This window comes from Ascaphus truei, chromosome 2 (genome assembly GCF_040206685.1).
Source record: "Ascaphus truei isolate aAscTru1 chromosome 2, aAscTru1.hap1, whole genome shotgun sequence".
Taxonomy (NCBI): domain Eukaryota; kingdom Metazoa; phylum Chordata; class Amphibia; order Anura; family Ascaphidae; genus Ascaphus; species Ascaphus truei.
In genome coordinates, this window is record NC_134484.1 from 325,394,369 (window position 1) to 325,413,733 (window position 19,365).

Below are 19,365 nucleotides of genomic sequence, written 5' to 3' on the forward strand. Positions count from 1 at the left end.
GTTTTAGGGGGTTGTTTGGGTAGAAATGCAATTATTTTGTTTGCAGGAGTTCGGGGGCCGGAGTTACCGGTAGTCCTCTAATTCTCCCTGGTGAGCAGGCATGATTTGCCAGTATGCGGGATGAATTACACCGGGGCAACCCAGTGTCCCCAGACTCCTGAATTGCAAACCCCAAAATCCCAAATCCATTTCTTTTATATGTATAAGGTTCCCAAATGTGTATACTGTATTAAAGTGTACTTTATAATGTTTAATACATTTGCTATAAGGCTCTCTACAGTCAGCCAGGGCATCAGCATAGACGCCGGTATGTCTGTATAGAATCCATAGTTCAAAGAGGAGAGGATGTCCAGAAGTGAGAAGACCGTTTGGTGGTTGAGGAAGGGCGAATTGCCAAGTCCGGAGAACAAAGGGCACCCTGTGGGGACAACTTTTGTATCTGCCAGACTTGATGGAGTCCAGCAGGTGGCAATGAGTTAGCTGGGGGAGATACAGCTTGTAGGCGCTTCTCCCATTGGCTAAATCATATTTCCCGCTTGGCACACCTCCTCCTCTGACATCAGCCCAGACATGAACCTTTGTTTCTATTGGCTGGCGGGAAGGCATTTCAACGCTCTGATTGGTCACAACTCCTTCCTCTATGCTGAAAGCTCAGCAGAGGGTATGTAATGAGAAGCCCCAGTCAGAGAACCAAACGATTTTGTGGCTGAGTCGATGAAGCTAGGGCGGGCTTTTAACGTTGCTCTATCCCAAATAGCAGAGCAATTTGCTTCATTTTGAAGCTCCTGTAGGACAGTCAGACGCGAGGACCAAGTTCTTATTTTAGAGCGTAGCGGTCGCGGTTAGGAGTTCCTGCTGAAAACAGTTCCAGGAGTATAGGGACTAGATCCAGAACACGGTCCAGAACATCCAGGAACAAGGTTCTGATCAGGGTAAGCCCTTGCAATCGGGCGCTCTGCACCTAGGAAAAGCTAGATCTCATACCCCAGACCCCAGTAAATGTGTATATTTTTGTAATTTATTTTTTGTTGTATTTCTGAGGTTTTATCCAAATAAACCTCATTTTATTTCACTGCCTCGTTTTGCCCATTGAATGATCCCAAAAATATAAATGTTAAAAGACCTGGTCTACAGTGACAAGCACTCTCTCACTTCTGACAGGGCTGATCTTTTAAATCTGAAATTAAGTTTAGCAGGAGTTTATGATTATAAATGCCATATTTACTATGCAGTACTATTTCACAAGAAACATTTCACCAGAAAATACCTTTTGGACCATTCAAGTCAATGAGCTACAGGGTGTTTTCAGGCATTAAAATGTGTATTTTGGAATAGCACTACTTAGTAAATGTGAGCCTATGAATTTTATGCAGCATAACATATTTTTATATGCATCATATTTATTATCCTCAACTCTGCTGCCACGTGCAACAATATTAAAAAAGAAAACCCAAGTCCATCTTTATTTCATCACATTATTCTTCTGTTGATGACTCCCTATATTTTTCTGACTCAATAAAGAAATCTTTCAACTATCCCACATGAGGCACTCAATACCTAAAGAAGTCAACTGTCAAACAAGACTTAAATTTTTTTTTTTTTTAAATGCCAAATTACTAGATGCTCTTGTATTATTTTATCTAGGTCTCTTAGCTGCTACTTAAGTAGTTGGGTTTTGCCAAGTAATGCAAACTGTGTGTATTTGATGACAGATATTTTACAGATACCTTTTTTCCACTAAAGCAATTTCACTACTGCAGGGAATAAAAATAATTCCCACCTAAGCCCTTTGGGCAGAAAGTTGATTTAACAGCAGAGGCTACTGCCAATTATTGACCATGGGAACATAGTGTATGGTACGGCAAACTCAACATTCTATACAACTTTATATGCCCTTTTGCCTCGTTATATAAATACAATATCCACCATTGCGATATGTTACAAGGTCTTGGTTGGCTATTGATAATGTATCCCTTTAGTCTAGTCATAAATTAAGACGTTAACATTTATTTAATAATTTTTTTCTGTGTTCTCTCCCACAATTATTTTGTTTTTAAAAATCAATCCAACAGCGGGGTACTGCAATGGGGGCTTCCTGTGCCACATTGTATGCCTACCTGTTTTGGGGCTGGTGGGAGAGAGAGGTGGTATTTTCAGATCACATACCATGTCCTTTTGTGTTTGAGATCCATTGACGGTTTGCTTACTCTCTGGGAGGGCACTTCTAATGACCTTATGCAGTTTGTTGATGTTCTATATCACAATTCTCTGAACAGAAAATTGATAGCCTTCTTCAGTCTCAGTTTTCTTGATTTGCGCAATTTTGTTGATACTCAACGACAGCAGTTCACATATGTTTAATGCAAGTAAATGTAGCCCCTTTTTCCCTGTGTCTGGGGAGGAACTACCAGTACTATTACCTGTTGGCTACCAGGAGGCCTGAGCCTCCACCACTGGGAGCCTGGGGTGATGTCTCGTTCGTCTCGGTGTAGCGCCTCCACCTGCGAGGGATCCCAACGTGGTGGGATAATCCCTACCAGGAACAATACCAGTAATTCACACACTTGAATATATAACAACAACCTTTACTGAACACACAAGAAACAGTACCCTGTACCACACAATATAATAGGCCCAACCTAGTACCCCCAGCGAGTGTGCCCAAAGTACTTAGGGTGCTTGGCAACAAAACACTGATGTCCTTTTCCCCCAGTGTCAGGGCTCACCCAAAAGTGTAAGAGATAGCGCTATCCCGTGGAATGTTGGTGCACTTGTTGAGTTACCTGCCCGGGGCTCTAGCACCCGGGTACTGCAGATTTACAAAGGGGATCCATCTGATCCAATGTTGTCGTCGTCAGCGACGGCATCCACCTCCACGTAGGGTGAACTCCCGCTGGATAGTATCACCATAAATAGTCTCTTATAATGAAGGTGGTCTGGTCCCAGACCACAGGCCACAATCACCACGTGGCTTCTCACCAGCTATCACTGACTATAAGCCGCTACTGTGGAAAGGTCCCTAGCTATGGGCTTTCCCTGTAGCAGCCACAACCTGTTATGAGTCAGGGCCTATCTGGGGCCTAATGGGGGAGATCTGGCCTAGTCCAGGAGAGCACTGCTCCTTGGACACTACCTGCTGCTAAAAAACTTAAATGCATGCTTGCTAATGCAAGAAGCCTGACAGATAAAATGGGGGAGCTTGAATTAATAGCTGCAAGGGAGAAGTATGATATCATAGGCATTACTGAAACATGGTGGGATGAAACTCATGACTGGACAGTTAATTTAGAGGGTTATTCCCTTTTTCGGAAGGATCGAACAAATAGAAAGGGAGGTGGAGTATGTTTATATGTTAAACCGGATTTAAAAACCTATTATAAGGGATGATGTCTATGAAGGGAATGATGAAAATGTAGAGACTTTGTGTATAGAAATTAGCAGTGGAGGTAAAAGTATAAAGAAAATGTTTGTGAGAATATGCTATAAACCACCAAATATCTGTGAGATTGAGGAAGCTAAAATACTTTTGCAAGTGGAGAAGGCATCAAAACTAGGTGATGTTTGCATAATGGGGGATTTTAATTATCCAGACATAGACTGGGGCAATGATATTAGCATTACAACAAAAGGAAACAGGTTTTTGGGGGTGCTTAAAGACAATTATATGACCCAAATAATTGAGGAACCAACCAGGAGAGGGGCAGTTCTGGATTTGGTCATATCAAACAATGTAGAAGTAATAACAAATATTCAAATCCTGGAACATTTAGGTAACAGTGATCATAACATGGTCTCATTTGAAATAAATTATCAAAAAACAGATTACTTGGGTTCAACAAAGACCTTAAACTTTAGAAAGGCAGATTTTAATAAACTGAGGTCTAATCTACATGTAATACACTGGGATTATGTTTTTGCAGGGAAAAATTTAGAAGATAAATGGGCAGTCTTTAAAACATTGTTAGAAAAGCACACTTATCAGTGTATACCCTTGGGTAATAAGTATAAAAGAAATAAGTCAAAACCAATGTGGCCAAATAAACAGGTAAGGGAGGAAATGGACAAGAAGAGGAAGACGTTTAGATTCTTTAAGTCAGAAGGGTCAGAGACATCGTATCAGAATTATAAGGAATGTAACAAAAATTGCAAAAGGGCAATCAAATTAGCACAAATGGATAATGAAAAAAGGATTGCAATAGAAAGTAAGGTCAACCCTAAAAAGTTCTTTAAGTATCTTAATAACAAAAAATTAGAAAAGAAAATATAGGACCCTTTCAGTGTGAGATGGGTAGGCAGATTATTGGAGATAAGGAAAAAGCAGAGGTATTAAACAAATTCTTTGCCTCTGTGTTTACCAGGGAAGAATCAAGTTCAATAGTAGTGCCGCAGGAGGAAGCCACAACCTCCATATTAATGAACAATTGGTTAACTGAGGAAGAAGTTCATAAGCACCTTGAAAAAAATTAAAGTAAATAAGGCACCTGGCCCCGATGGCATACATCCAAGAGTTCTCAAGGAGTTAAGCTCAGAAATAGCAAAACCATTATATTTAATATTCAAGGACTCCATTTCCACAGGTTCAGTACCACAAGATTGGCGTAAAGCAGATGTGGTGCCTATATTTAAAAAGGGAGCTAGATCACAACCGGCAAATTACAGACCTGTAAGCCTGACTTCAATAGTGGGGAAACTACTTGAAGGTTTAATACGGGATAATATTCAGGAATACCTAATGGAAAATAAAATTATTAGTAATAGTCAGCATGGACTTATGAAGGATAGATCATGCCAAACTAACCTTATTTGTTTCTTTGAGGAGGTAAGTAGGAATTTAGACCAGGGTAATGCAGTTGATGTGGTCTACTTAGATTTTGCAAAGGCTTTTGATACGGTTTCGCACAAGAGGTTGGTGTTCAAAATAAAGAAAATTGTACTCAGTAATAATATATGCACCTGGATTGAAAACTGGTTAAAGGACAGACAACAGAGGGTTGTCATAAATGGAACTTTTTCAGGTTGGGCTAAAGTCGTGAGTGGAGTACCTCAGGGACCCCTGCTTTGTAACTTGTTTATTAATGACATTGAGATTGGGATCGAGAGTAAAGTCTCCATATTTGTGATGATACTAAATTGTGTAAGGTAATAGAATCAGAGTAGGATGTAATTTCTCTTCAGAAGGACTTGGAGAGACTGGGAACGTGGGCAGGTAAATGGCAGATGAGGTTTAATGCAGATAAATGTGAGGTTATGCATTTGGGATGCAAGAATAAAAAGGCGACTTACAAATTAAATGGAGATATATTGGGGGAATCCTTGATGGAGGAGGATTTAGGAGTGCTTGTAGACAGCAGGCTTAGCAATAGTGCCCAAAGTCATGCAGTAGCTGCAAAGGCAAACAAGATCTTATCTTGCATCAAACGGGCAATGGATGGAAGGGAAGTAAACATAATTATGCCCTTTTACAAAGCATTAGTAAGACCACACCTGGAATATGGAGTACAATTTTGTGCACCAATCCTAAGAAAAGACATTATGGAACTATAGAGAGTGCAGAGAAGAGCACCAAATTAATAAAGGGGATGGACAATCTAACTTATGAGGAGAGGCTATCTAAATTAGATTTATTTACATTAGAAAAGAGGCGTCTAAGAGGGGATATGATAACTATATACAAATATATTCGGGGACAATACAAGGAGCTTTCAAAAGAACTACTCATCCCACGGGAAGTACAAAGGACTCGGGGCCATCCCTTAAGTTTGGAGGAAAGGAGATTTCACCAGCAACAAAAGAAAGGGTTCTTTACAGTAAGGGCAGTTAAAATGTGGAATTCATTACCCATGGAGACTGTGATGGCAGATACAATAGATTTGTTCAAAAAGAGGTTGGACATATTTTTAGATGGGAAAGGTATACAGGGATATACCAAATAAGTATACATGGAAGGATGTTGATCAAGGGATTAATCCGATTGCCAATTCTTGGAGTCAGGAAGGAATTTTTTTTTCCCCTTATGAGATATTGGATGATATAACACTGGGGTTTTTTGTTTGCCTTCCTCTGGATCAATTATTAAGTATAGATATAGGATAAAGTATATGTTGTCTAAATTTAGCATAGGTTGAACTTGATGGACCTATGTCTTTTTTCAACCTCATCTACTATGTAACTATGTAACTATGCTCCGTTGAGATCCCTCTTCCGACTGGCGTGGACTCCTGAGCAAGCCAAATGTATTTTCTTGCCAGACAGAGAACCCTGCAGCCCTATTGGCTCCTGTTGTGCATTTGTCTCTGCTCCCAGGGGCTCATGGAGTTATAGTCCCCCTGCGGAGCTATGGGTGTAATGGCCGCCGCTTGCAATGCTCTTGCGCATGGGCGAGGTGTAGCAAGATGGCCGCTGCAATGTGAGAGCCATCTGCTTCTGTGCAACTGCTTCTGCGTATGCGGGCACATAAAAAATTGCGGCACCCTTTCCAGCATCCCTCCGAGGTGCTCCGGTGACCTGGTTGTCCCTCTACTATCCCTATTACTATTTTGGAGGGCACTCCATAGTGAACATACAGTAATTCTCTTTTGGTTGACAAAAATTGCCAAAACGGCACAGAAAATGTGGTTACAATAATTGGTACCTTTAATACACAATGCTTATCAAAAATGGAGGAGGCATGCTACCTGATTGACTATCTTCCTTCCATTTTTTATGTCATCCTAGCACTCGGCAAAAGGAAAGGCATCTCCTGGTATATCTACCAATCTGATTGGTGGGTATACCATATGATGGCTTCCATTTTTGTTTGCTGATGTGACGTCATCTTAAAGGGAGGGAAACATGTGCTATCTGATTAGCTGGCTTCCCTCCATTTAAGATGACATCACATCCTTTAAAAATAATGAAAGCTATTACATGGAACACCAACCAATCGGATTGGGGGAGTGCCATTTGACAGTAAAGTACGATGTCATAGGCCTTATATAAGGCCTTTCCCATCTCATTTGAGCCCAAGAATCCATCGGAGCAACATCTCCGAGCCCCTTTGGATTACAAAGAAGTGAAGAATGGAAAGAAGAAAATAAGAAAAGAAAGGAAGAACTTACCGGAGACGTTTCTTCAATAAACAGAGGATCATGGACTTCTGCACATTAGGCTGATGAGGAGCATTGCGTCATGGGTCAAGAGTTGGTGCTGCAGTTGGATGACGAGGGTGATTCCCGGCAAAGGTATTAAACACATTGATTGTATTTTATTTAATTGCGTATTTTTATTTTTAGGTTGCCCATTGACTACCAATTGCTTATCTATGACCCATTCTGGGAATAGATACGCACAGTGATAAGCAACGCATTTTTTGGCAAATGTTTGTTTTTATTTAATTGTAATGTATTTTTTTTTATGTTTTTTTTTTTTAGGGGTATACCATTCATTGTCATTGTGGCAGTCCATAACCATATTGTGGGCATGGTTTACCACAGTCACAATCATTGGCTTTAATGTGAAATGCTTGTTTTTATTTAAATGGCATGCAGTTTATTTTGTGGCTCTTTTTTTTTAGGTTGCCCATTCATTGCCATTGTGGTACTCCAAGCCCATATTGGGGGCATAGTTTACCACTGTGACAATAAGTAGGTAGAAGAGGTGGAGGGTGGGTGTAGTTGCCCTGGGGAGGGTGGTTAGGCCTCCCTGGTGGGTAGCGGGGGAGGGGAGTTAACTGACCGTTAAGGTAATTAAGGGGTTAGTATCCAGTAGTTAGTTTTATTATTTTAATGTTACTGCCAACAGAAGACGCAGAGGTTATGGAGGAAGACGAGGACGGCCTTCATCCTGGCATGGTTAAGTAGAACTTATTCACCAGCTGAATCGCCTCACTGTGAAAGACAACATTCTGAAGATTACAAAGAGTACCAAGGCATACTGTACACTACTGTACTGTACATATGGATTAAAAGCACAAGAGGAAGAACTGTATACAGTAATGTACTTACTCGGTTCTAACTCTGTGGACTATCCTATGAATCTTTGAATTCCCTTGAGCGTGATAACTAATGCAGCGTAGGGTCACCTGGATACTCCCTTCCTGCAGCCACCATTGGATTTTCGTGGTTCTGAATCCCTTCTTGATCACCTACATTATTTTAATACAAGTATCTTTGTTAATATTTTGGTCACAGTTGCTATTCAGAATATACTATTGAATGTTTAATGTAGTTTTGTAATGCAGGTTTTTATACCATTGCTATTGGGCTGTAGCAATAAAGCTACAGGTATTGTCCTACTTTTCACACTGTAACACAATAGAACCCCAATCACCAACTCAGCCCTACCCAACATTAACACCTCATATTGTATGTAGTGTATGAATGTTGCCCCAGCCAATGAGGAGTGACACATGTTTGACACTGTTACAGAATAGATGTCAGCTGTACTGTATATAAAGTAAAACAGAAATTAGATTATCATACAAACAGAAAGTAAAGGCTGCTCTAGATCAGAACACTTCTGCTGCATCACTCCATATTTTGCTTCAAGATGAATCAATACAGCATCTACAGATGCAAAAACCTGCTTAGTGCTGTACCAGTTAAAGCACTAAAGGACCCTACGAAGGCATGGGATACTTGCCGATAATACCAGATGACCTGTGACCCCTAAAAACCCTTGTTCAAAGAATTAAGCAGTAAAAGAAAACCCAGGGGAAGCATCCAAAACTCCAAAAGGGCAAGACTCTAGGAGCAATCTAGAAGAAGAAGAAGAAGGAAGTGAGAACCAAAGCCATTGAATTTCACAGGAAGCAGGTTGTACACCAGGTACCTCAAGCACCATCACACCCAGTTTACTCCACCTTCAGACCCATCACATCCCACTTCAGACCCAGCTCATCCTCACAACACCTCAGCCCCACTGCACTCCACTACAGACCCAGCTCACTCCAACTTGGACCCATTGCACCCCAATCCAGGACCAGCACATCCCACCTCAGACCAATCTTACTATGAATGCCCACAAATTCAATGGAATGCATATGCGTAGTATAAAGGGAGACAGTGTGTCTTTCTTCTTTTGTCTTCTTTTTCCTTTTATAATATAATATTATAGGGAAGCGCAAAACAGAAGAAACCAATAGTGCAGACTGTTCTACAAAGTTTTTATGATTACAGAAAAGACAAGAACGCACTCACAAGAATACACAGGTAACAAGCTTATTTATGAGATGCTGTGGTCCCCCTCTCCGGTGTGCAGGCTTTCCTCTGCAATCAGCCTGTGGTGACGTCAGGAACAAGAGTCTCTACTTGACTACAGATCACTTTGGGGGTCAAAAAGCATCCAAACGCATTTTGTACTTTGTTCTTCATCAGTGAAACATCATCCAAAATTGTCTCATCAGGGTGAAAAGAAATTCCTCCAAATAGCGGTAATCAGATTATTCCCTTTATCAACATCCTTCCTGTGTTTACTTATTTGATATATCCATGTATACCTTTCCTTTCTAAAAAGATGTCCAATCTTTTTTGGAAGCTATCTATTGTATCTGCTGTCACAGTCTCCATGGGTTATAAATTCCAAATTGTAACTGCCCTTACTGTAAAGAACCCTTTTCTTTGTTGCTGGTTAAATGTTGCTAGTCAAATCTCCTTTCCTCCAACCTTAAGGAATGACCCTGTGTTGTTTGTCATTTGAATAGTACTTTTGAAAACTCTTTGTATAGTCCCCGAATATATTTGTATATAGTTATCATATCCCCTCTTAGACGCCTCTTTTCTAATTTAAAGAAATTTAATTTAGCTAGCCTCTCCTCATAAATTAGATTATCCACCCCCTTTATTAATTTGGTGGCTCTTCCCGCAGTTTTTCTAGTTCTATAATGTCTTTTCTATGGAGTGCTGCCCGAGACTGTACTCCATATTCAAGGTGTGGTCTTACTAATTTTTTAAAGAGGGGCATAATTATGTTTACTTCCGTTCCAACCATTCCCCATTTAATGCAAGATAAGATCTTATTTGCCTTTGCAGCTACTGCAAGACTTTGGGTACTATTGCTAAACCTGTTATCTACAAGAACTCCTAAATAATTTTCCATCACATATGTTTCAAAAGTATCCCCATTTAATTTGTAAATTGCCTGTTTATTCTTGTTTCCCAAATACATAACCTTACATTCACCTGTATTAAACCTTATCTGCCATTTACCTGCTCAAGTTTCCAGTCTATCCAAGTCCTTCTGGAGAGAAATGACATCCTGCTCTGATTCTACTACTTTACACAATTTAGTGTCATCAGCAAAGATGGAGACTTCACTCTCTATGCCAACTTCAAGGTAATTAATAAACAAGTTAAAAAGCAGGTGTCCCAGTACCGATCCCTGAAATACACCACTTACAACATTAGCCCAACCTGAAAAGGTTCCATTTATGACAACTCTCTGTTGTCTATCCTTCAACCAGTTTTAAACCAAGGTGCAACTATTTTCACCAAGTCCAATTTGTTTTATTTTGTAAACTAACCTCTTGTGTGGAACCGTATCAAAAGCTTTTGCAAAATCTAAGTAGACCTCATAAACTGCACTACCCTGTTCTAAATTCCTACTTACCTTCTCAAACAAACTAATAAGGTTAGTTTGGCACAGCCCATCTTTCATAAATCAATGCAGACTATTACTAATAATGTTGTTTCCATTAAGTATTCGTATTATCCCGTACTAAACCTTCAAGTAGCTTCCCCACTATTGATATTAGACTTACAGGGTTGTAATTCCCTGGTTGTGATCTAGCTCCCTTTTTAAATATAGGCACCATGTCTGCTTTATGGTAATCTTGTGGTACTGAGCCTGTGGAAAAGTCCTTGAATATTAAATGCAATGATTTGGCTATTACTTAACTTAACGCCTTAAAAACTCTTGGATGTATGCCATCAAGGCCAGGTGTCTTATTTACTTTAATTTTATCAAGCCGCCTATGAACTTCTTCCTCAGTTAACCAATTGTTTGTTAATATAGAGATTGTGGCTTCCTCCTGCGGCACTTTGATTGCAATTGTTCCATCTCTGGTAAATACAGAGGCAAAGAATGTATTTAATACCTCTGCTTTTTTCTTTCCTCCAATAATTTGCATACCCATCTCACAATGAAAGGGTCCTATATTTTCTTTTCTAATTTTTTTGTTATTAAAGTACTTATGGAACTTTTTTAGAGCTGATATTTCTTTCCATCGCAATCCTTTATTAATTTTAAATATTTGTTAAATTTGCATCTTTTGTTACATTCCTTATAATTCTGATATAGTCCCTTCTGACTATAAGAATCTAAATGCCTGCCTCTTTTTTCCATTTCACCCTCTACCTGTTTATTTAGCCACATTGGTTTAGACTTGTTTCTTTTTTTTAATTTATTACCTAAGGGTATACACTGATAAGTGTGTTTTTTCTGACAATGTTTTAGAGACTGCCTATTTATCTTCCACATTTTTCTCTGCAAAAACATCTTCCCAATGTATTCCTCGTAGATTATTGCTCAGTTTATTAAAATATGCCTTTCTAAAATGTAAAGTTTTTTTTAAAATCATGTAATATGGTTTTTGATCATTTATTGATAATTTATTTCAAATGATACCATATTATTATCACTGTTTCCCAAATGTTCCCGGACTTGAATATTTGTTATTACTTCTACATTGTTTGATATTACCAAATCCCTTATTACCCCGTTTTCTGGTGGGTTCCCCAATAATTTGGCTTATGTAATTGTCCTTAAGCACCCCCAAAAAAACTGTTTCCTTTTGTTGAAATGCTAATCTCATTGCCCCAATCTATGACTCGAAAATTTAAATCACCCATTATGCAAACAATACCTCATTTGAAGCCTTCTCAATTTGGTAAAGTATTTTGGCTTCCTTAAACTCCTCAATCTCACAGGTCTTTTTCATTCTACTGGATATATACCTTGAAGAACTATTAGAGGATAATGAGGTCTTAACTGAGCAACTTACCATTCCAGAATTCAGTACCTGGAGGTCTAACCTCAAGAAAGGTTCATTATTTGACCCACAGTTCTCTAAGGGCCCTTTCTTGACCACTTTCGAGAACTTGGTCATTAGGGATTTGCGCATTCTGTCAGAGGGTTATTCTATAAATGCAGGCAAGCATAATTTAAACTTTGAGGAAAAACAAGCACTTTTTTCTTTACAGAGAAATGCCAAAATTGTTATAAAAAATGCTGATAAGGGAGGAGCGGTGGTGGTGCAGAGTAGGGCTAGCTACCTCAAGGAGGCCTACAGGCAACTTGGGGATGCTACTACCTACTCTGCACTACCAGAGGACCCTACAGTCAGGTTTCTGAAATCATATAAAGAATTGTTAGAGGTAGCGGTTATCACACAAGTGTTAAATAAAGCCGAAAGTGCCTTTTTGTGGAACCCTAATCCGACCATTCCAGTGTTTTACCATCTCCCAAAGGTCCATAAGACATTGGTCGACCCTCCGGGGTTGCGTCTATTGGATCTTTGGGAGATGGTTTATCAAAATACATTGATCAATATTTACAACCGTTTGTGAGGGATTTACCCTCTTTCCTGTTGGATTCAGGGGATCTCATTACCAAATTAAAAGATGTCATATGGAACCCACAATCGGTTTGGGTAACTATGGACGTTACGTCCCTTTATTCAGTGATTAGACACGACCAGGGGGTGGCAGCCGTCAATTACTTTATCGGGGGTCCAGATAGCAATCAATTTCACACAGCATTTATTTTAGACGCTATAAAATTTCTATTAACGCACAACTACTTTTTATTTGATCGCACTTTTTATTTACAACAAAGGGGTACGGCTATGGGCACGAGCTTTGCACCGGTGTACGCTAATTTGTTCATGGGGTGGTGGGAATCACTGTTTATTTTTTCTAGCACTAACCCATTTCGTAAACACATCACATTCTACAAAAGGTTCATTGATGACCTGATTATGGTTTGGGAAGGGGATTTAGACACCTTGCACAATTTCTTTTTATACATTAATTCTAATCACCTTAATTTAGCCTTCACTTATAACTTCAACACACAGCACATTGACTATCTGGACCTCCGATTATTTATTGACATTAAAGGCCAAATCCAAACAGAAACATTCAGAAAACTGAATGCAAGAAACATGTTGTTACGAGCAGACAGCTGTCACCCACCTGCAGTCGTTAGGGGTATCCCCAAGGGCCAGTTCCTCAGACTGAGGAGGAATTGCTCCACAGAGGAGGCTTTTTCTCGTCAGTCTGAGGAATTATGCCATCGCTTCCACCAGAGGGGCTATAATATGGAATCTTTAATGAATACTTCCAAAGAAATTGCATTGATTAACAGAGAGGATTTATTTAAAAAAACTAAGGGTGATCCACACAAGGATAGAGTAACATTTAGTAATAACAACAGACAAGACACTGGATTCACGAAGGGGGATGTTCCACTTATGATCACTCAGTATAATAGATGTAGTAATAAAGTGCAGAATATTATACGTAAACATTGGAGCATCCTACAAATGGACAGCAGCCTCAAGGACTGCGTCAAGCAGGGCCCCCGTTTTGTCTATCGTAAGGCAAAAACCATTGCTAGTTATATATCACCTAGTTATGTCGCGTCCTCCACTCTGCCCACCAGACAATTTGTAACCAAGGGCTCACACAGATGTTGAGCTTGCAAGATCTGCCAGTTTATGACCCCGTCACAGCACTTTAGAGGTTTAAGTTCCAATATTGAATTTCTGATAAAATCATTCATTAATTGTGATACACACTACGTGATTTACCTCTTAACGTGCGGGTGTGGGGTTAACTACGTAGGGAGGACAATAAGACCACTTAAGATTAGAATCCTTGAGCATATCAGACTAATCAGAAAAAGGGACACATCACACCCAGTTTCCAAACACTTCACCCAATGCCCCAAAAGTAGTCTTAATGGGCTAAAAGTTCAAGGAATCGAACAGATCTTTCCGAAAGAGAGAGGGGGTGACTTACTCAACCTTTTGGACCGCAGGGAGGCATATTGGATATTTATGCTCCAAACTAGAACACCCTGCGGTCTGAATGTTGAGTGGAACCTGTGCCATTTTCTTAAAACATAGCATGTCACAAAAACATAAAATTCTTTAGAAATTAAAATGGAGAATATTATACACGGTATTGTGTTTTCCAGGCATCTCATCACTACTCTTTTGTAGGGGTGACTTGTAAATATATATGCAAGTAATGACATGAATTGTATTCTTTGCCTTAACATTTGTGTTTTCAACACTACTTTCTGTCAACTAGTCCATTGTATTGTGTAGATATTGGACCCTAACATATGGCTAGAGCCCTTGTGAGTTATGGTTTATGGATATTTGCCTTTGACCAGTACGGTAGTTTCTTGGATAGGGCAATTGCTATGATTATAATTTTTGAATAGTATTTAGTTTACTAAGCAGTCATGCTTGTTTAACAGTCATAGAAATTGTTTAGTATGTAACAGTATAAATGATTCTTCTTCACCATTGGAGACACAGATAAACAAGACATAATACATCAAGTCTTGTTGATTATCTTTCAACTGCTTTTAAATGTTTTGTGTTTAGGTGTGATATCGACAGCACTTTGCTGACATGGATTATAGATCCTATTTATGTACTCACTGTGTTATGTCTTTGTATATGTGGGATTTGTATGTGGGTTGTGCACCTTTATTAATATTAGTATGTATTTTCTATCCGTTTTTGTTCAGTTTATCCGTTTTGTTAGTATCTATAGATTTTTTTCTCTCTGTATCTCTTCTCCCTCCCCTCCGTGTGTGTATGCGAGAATCTGCGCGATTGGAGCAGCCTCGTCCGTCTCACACATGTATTGGTGGTGCAGCGGTGCACTTCAGCCAATCGGAGAGCTCTATGACGTCACGGGAGGCGGGAGCGAAGACAGAGAGTAAGGGAACCTCTCTCTATTCCTTCACAGTCCACTATGAGCATGCGTGGGCAACATTAGGGGCGGTCCCTACCCACAACCCTTTGGGCTGTTGAAGCGGCGCACCGAGTGACGTCACACGCATGCGCAGTGGATCCGTGATTCAATTTTGCACAGATTTCAGTCATTTGCTAATTAAGCATTAGATATATAAGGTGCTCACTCTGTACACATCCCATACTCCTTGATAAAGGACCCGTTGGTCCAAAACGCGTAGGAGGTCCCTGTCTGTGTCCCCCAAGGGGGTGAATTTGTCTCCTACCATGCTGCAATAAAGAAAAAGTTTTTTTATTCCACACCTGACTCCCTGGCTGTGCGCCATTCGTTTTTTCTACTGGACTTATCTGGATTCTGGATCCTTCTTGGCTTGCACGCCGGCAGAGAAACCCTGGAGATGACGTGAGTGGGGCTTTTTGGTTGAGACTATTATAGTTAAGTCTGACTGTTGTCATTTAGTGATACTTATAAGTCTTTATTTGCCTGCCCACTCCCACTGGTGTCTCCAGGGGCAACATTATTCTGTTATTGGATTTAGTTGCTGCGGGTTTGAGCACCCCAACTCTCTATCTACTGGATATAGATCCAATGTTTGTCTTTCACACTCCTAATAGAGGTAAATTAGAATTTGAATCCTAATAGAGGTATATTAGCATTTTATCTGGTAGTGTTAGGTCCTGTGAACTTGTCGTGGCTCACAGACTTACAATGCTTTGGCCAAAGGGTTAAACTAAATGACCCTTTTTCAAGAGAATATTAAAGTATTTTACTGTGTGTTTTTGTTATATTGGATGTAGCATTGGGCTTCTCTGTCGCTTGTTGTATATATTTGCCACGCTCAATAGCCCTCCTTTTTGACACTTATATACATATATATTTTGTGGGGGTTCAGGGGTTCCTAAAATGAGCTTGCTGGGGTTCTGTGTGTCGTTTGTTGGTTTATAGCATATCCCATCAAACATTTTCTTTATAATTTTACCTCCACTGCCAATTTCTATCTATAAGGTCTCTACATTTTCATCATTCCTTTCTTAAATATCTTCCCTTATAATGGGTTTTGGATCCGGTTTAACATATACAGTAAACATACTCCACTTCCTCTTCTATTTGCTCGATCCTTTCCAAAAAGGGAATCACTCTTTAAATTAACTGCCCAGTCATGAGTTTCATCCCACCATGTTGCACTAATATGAATAGTTGTGATGGAGGAAGCACACAGGAGTCTGATATGTACAGTAAGAGAAACTTACTCTGTATTTATTTACATCAGCAGAGCAGGTACAGACATGTGTACCTGCTCTGCTGATGTAAATAAATACAGAGTAAGCTTTGTATACATATCAGATGGAAAAGGCAGGGCACTGCCACAGAGCAGGAGGAGGCTCACGGAGGCATACAAACAATTTAATGAAATTAAAGGATCAGACAAGTCCACCACAGCAGCAGGCAAGACACCTACGCGTTTCGGGCCGTGTGCCCTTTGTCAAGGTGTACCATACTCCAAAAATAAGCCGGTATATAAATACAGGCGCCGTTTGCGCTAATGAGTGACGTCACGATCCCTCCTCCAATCACTTAAAATCCCCTACGTGCATGCAATTTGATAGGCTAGTGAGATGGTGTCAGTCTCAACAAACTTTATTGAGACTCCAGCATGTCCATCTGCATCATAGCAAGTGTATGCAGGTTCTTGTTCAAACTACACCAGAAAAATCGGAAGCACACCCCCCATTGGAAGAGGACTACTCCAAAAGTGAGTTATCTCTATTGCAAACACACACTCCAGTCTGATATCTTATGTTGGGACACTTTTATCTATAGAGTGGCCCCTTATAGCAAGTGCTTGTGGGGGTCCTAGCCCACTAGTCAGACTTATCAGGAGTAAGTGATTCATGTTGGACTAATCTTATATTGATCGTCGGGGGTTAATTTCTCAGGAATATCATATTATACTGCACTCATAGTTTTTTATTAATTTTTTTCTTTTTTGCAAGTATAAATTGTGGTTTTCCTTAGAGCACCACACATTTTTTATTTTCCATCTGCATCATAGCAAGTGTATGCAGGTTCTTGGGTAGGAGCTCTGACTGGTTGAGAATAACCATATTGGGAATAACTTTATTAAGAACTGACAAAAATACAAATAAAAAGAGGATAGTGACGTCAGTCATTCGGCTAATCACCCAGTGCAAGAGAAATCATAACAATACAGGAAAAAAAGAAACTAAATGTTAAAATGGAAAAGTCCTAAGATTATTTAAAAATAACAATTTTTAAATAAAGCACAAATATCAAAAACACACATAAAGACAAATTAACATCCCCTAACATCCTGAAAGCACACCAGTGCTTATATAAAAAACATATTTATTAATCATAGCAAAAATAGCCCAATATGCACTAGTGTGCATCCTGGAACCCAGGGGGATGTGAAAAGGCAACATATCTGATTCTCGTGCATATACTGGATTCTCATGCATATACTGAAAAGATTTACATATATGTTTTTTTTTTTTTTTTTTACAGTAATTACATTGAATCCAGTTCAAATTTGTTTGCATAAATCAATACTTGTACTTGGTAAGAACATCTAAATGCATAAGGTTAAGGATACTGTGGAACAGCAAATGATAGATGATTATAGAGACAGATCTACATAAACCTAAGAAACAAAAAATTAATTAAGATATCAACACATGAGTATTCCAAAATATCTAAAATAGTTGAAATATTGGAATTGTCTGATGTATCACAAATATGTTTATTTTTATTTTAAATATTTTAAAGGGGTCGTATCAATAGGGTACTGATTAAAGCAAAATAGATCAGATATCATGAAGATATCTTATTAATATTACATTATATTGAATTATATTATATGCAATCGGAGGGAAGGGAGACCAAGAGCAAGACCATGGAGGGCCACCAGATCAAAGGAAGTGACCCAGGTCCCAGTCTGTGTTGAGCCCAAAAGGGACCTGGGTCTTCAACATGAAGATCCAGTAGGCCTTTCTCTGGTCAAACCTCCTGATCCGATTCCCACCCCTCACATGACAAGGGACAGATTCAATACCACACACCTTAAGTAAGCGACCATCCCCCTGGGGCAGTTTGTACAGTGTGATGGAGCCGGATGATTGAGGTCTCTGTTCTTAATAAGTCTGACATGCTCCATAATGCGTGTCTTAAGATTCCTTGTTGTCCGGCCCCTGTTTACATATCAGACTCCTGTGTGCTTCCTCCATCACAACTATTCATATTATTCTGGATCCAGCTTTGAGTCACCGGGTGAGCACCAGTGAGAGAACTATTAAATTTTTTTGAAGTCAAACTTCTTTAGTGGCACCTAGTCCTGATGGGACAAAACTGGAGAGATGGGAGACGAAATGTGAAACGGAAGTGATGTCACGTAATGGCCGCCGCACCCCCCACACGTCACATGCGACGGTGGCGATAGCCGGCGGCGCCGCTCCTAATGGCCGCTGCACCCCCCACACGGCCGCTGACATCTGCGGTGGTGGCGATAGACGCCGGCGCCGCTCCTAACGGCCACCGTTCCCCACCCGCTGCCCGCTGCCATGCCGTGCCCGCTGCCATGCCACGCATGCGCAGTTGTGATGGCACCACTGACTCATCCAATCGCTGCGGGAGGAGTGGGGAGGGGGTGGCGCGCAGCCGCTATCTGCCCCGGCGGGTGCAGGCTCAGCAGCACACTGACCTGGATCTCCTTGTAGTGCTCCTGCAGGTCTTCCCACTCCCGCAGCGCCGGCATTCTCATGGCGGCTGTGATAGCCGAGGCCTCCACTTTGCCCTGCAGCACCAGGCAGACACGGGCAATTCCTGGTTAGCATGCGCGGCCAATGGGAGCTCTCCCCCCGGTCATGTGGTGCGCAGAATTGTGGAGGGGGGTGAGGGGGAAGTGTGGTGACCCGGCCGGTAGTGGCACTGAGTATCTCCCCCTATCACGCAGCACCGGCAGACGGGGCAGGAGGAGGAAGGAAAAGCTCCTGCTCCGGTCCGGTGAGGGAGGGAGGGTTGTTAACATGTCGCTGGGGGGCTGGCTGCAGCAGGACACACACACACACACACACACACTGACCCACACTGACTGACACACATACACACACATAGTTGCTCTACTCACAGGATTCTAGAGTTTATAAAGGCAGCTGGCAAATTGGGTTGCCACCCATACAGGTACTGTGCACTGGACCCCCTATCGAATTCTCCGTCAGCAATGTTAGCATGTAAAATGAGAGAGAAAGCTACATAGTGCGATCAAATTGGTAAACTTTATGTAATAAAAGAAGGGTAAAAAATGCGCACTTACAATGTGCGCATTTTTTACCCTTCTTTTATTACATAAAGTTTACCAATTTGATCGCACTATGTAGCT